Raw genomic sequence first — 2,119 nt, forward strand, 5'->3', positions numbered from 1 at the left:
ATGGATGACGAGGCCGCTGTGCAGCGGTCACACTTTGGGAACCACTATCTAGGACCGCTAAGGATGAAGGACGACGGGATGTTGGGGAGGTACTAACCATCTCCATCACAGGCAGGGCGGGGACCCGACCGCATCCCACAAAGGGCCACTAGCAGCGTCACCACCTCCTTGCGGTCGCTGGCGTGTCCTCCCGCCTCTCGCACTTCTGCCCACTCTCCGCGCACCGCAGTGGAAGAAGGATCGCCCGCTGGTCATCCATAACGACTCTGGCACGTGCAAAGCTGGCTTTGCTGGGGATGACGCCCCCCCCAGGCCGTGTTCCAGTCCGTGGTCTGTCGTCCCCGACACCGGGGCGTCATGGTGGGCGTGGAACAGAAGGATAGCTACGGTGGGGGAGGGGGCCCAGAGCAGGCGGGGCATCTTGACCCTCAAGTACCCCGTGGAGCACAGCATCAACAGCAACTGAGAGGACACAAGGGACACCTAGTGCCACACCTTCTATAGCGAGCTGGAGTGGCCCCCAAGGACCACCCGGTGATGCTGGCTGAGCGGGCTGCCACCACAAGCCCAAGGCCAGCCGTGACATGACCCAGATCCTGTTCGAGACATTCAACACGCCATATAAGTGGCCATCCAGGCCGTGCCATCCCTGTGCGATGCCTCTAGCTGCACCTCTGGTATTGTTGTGGACCCGGGGGGTGGGTCACCCACATGGTGCCCATCTCCGTGGGTTTACGCCCTGCCCCAGCCTTCCTGCGTCTGGACCTGGCTGGCTGGGACCTCATGGTGACTGGCTACAGCTTCACCACCATGGCTGAGAGGGAAATCACGTGTGACATCAAGGAGCAGCTCTACTCGTGGCAGTGGACTTGCAGCAGGAGATGCCACCACTTCCTCCTCCTCCCCGAGAAGAGCTGCGAGCCACCCGACGGTCAGGTGCTCACCATCAACAAGGAGCGGGTTCTGTGTCCAGAGGCGCTTTTCCAGCCCTCCATCCTGGGTTTGGGGTCCTGTAGCATCCATGAGACCACCTTCCACTCCATCATCAAGGGTAACGTCCACATCCAGAAGGACCTGTCCGCCTTCATGGTGCTGTCTGGTGGGACTACCGTGTACCCTGGTATCCTGGGCAGGATGCAGAGGGAGATCAGGGCCCTGGCTGCCAGCAGGATGAAGATCAAGATTCTCACTCCCAGGACCTCCCTGGTTGTCCAGTGGCTAAGACTCCGCGCTCCCAATGCAGGGGGCCTGGGCTTGATGCCTGGTCCAGGAACTAAGATCCCACATGCCGTGTGGCACAGCCAAAAAAAAAAAAAAAGATGCTCACTCCTCCCGAACACAAGTACTTGGTGGGGATCGGGCTTCACCCTGGCCTCTCAGTCCACCTTCCAGCAGATGTGGGTCAGCCAGAAGGACCCGGCCTCTCCATCGTCCACCACAAATGCTTCTAAACAGACTGCAAGCAGATGCACAGCATTTGCTGCATGAGTTCATTCAGAAGTATAAATTTGCCCTGGCAAGTGTACACACGTCGTGCCAGCCTCATGAAACTGGAATAAACCTTCGAAAATTGTCCTTGAAGCTTATATCTGAGATTGTAGAACTTGCTGCTGATTTTGACCTTGTATTCAATTCTTGCGCTGGTGTATGTTTACTACCCTGTGCAAAACTTTGATCTAAACCCTTAGTTACAGGCGGCTCTGTCACTTCGTGGCTGAGGTGAGAAAATGTTTATGGAAGAGAAATCGTTGGCTGGATGAGAATCTGTAAGACTATGAATCTCCCGATCTGTGCAGGGTATTAACATGTCAGAACTGCCTATTCCAGGATTTCTCTAGAGGCTGGCAAGAGTCCTGAACCACCTGTCATTTCTGTCTTGCCGGCCTGACAGAGTCTGGGAAGGTCCAAGCCTTAGGACCCGCTTTCCTTTCTTACTTGATGTTTTCCTGCCAGTACACTGTGGGTTGTTACTAGCCTTGAGTTAGAAAATGGTTTGCATTTACACCTGTACATTTATTCATCCTTTTAATTTATGTAAGATTTTTGTACACAATTCTCAGTTCCTTAAGAGGTGACGAGAAATTTTGGTTTTATATTGTCACGTGAGAACATTAGGCCC

The 2,119-nt window shown here is 54.6% G+C and overlaps 1 pseudogene; it reads left to right on the forward strand.

Moving 5' to 3' along the window:
- On the forward strand, window positions 1-1,451 carry LOC118886137 (annotated as a pseudogene).
- The last annotated feature ends 668 nt before the right edge of the window (window positions 1,452-2,119 follow it).

The sequence above is a fragment of the Balaenoptera musculus genome, chromosome 20 (assembly GCF_009873245.2).
Source record: "Balaenoptera musculus isolate JJ_BM4_2016_0621 chromosome 20, mBalMus1.pri.v3, whole genome shotgun sequence".
In the NCBI taxonomy this organism is placed as follows: Eukaryota; Metazoa; Chordata; class Mammalia; order Artiodactyla; family Balaenopteridae; genus Balaenoptera; species Balaenoptera musculus.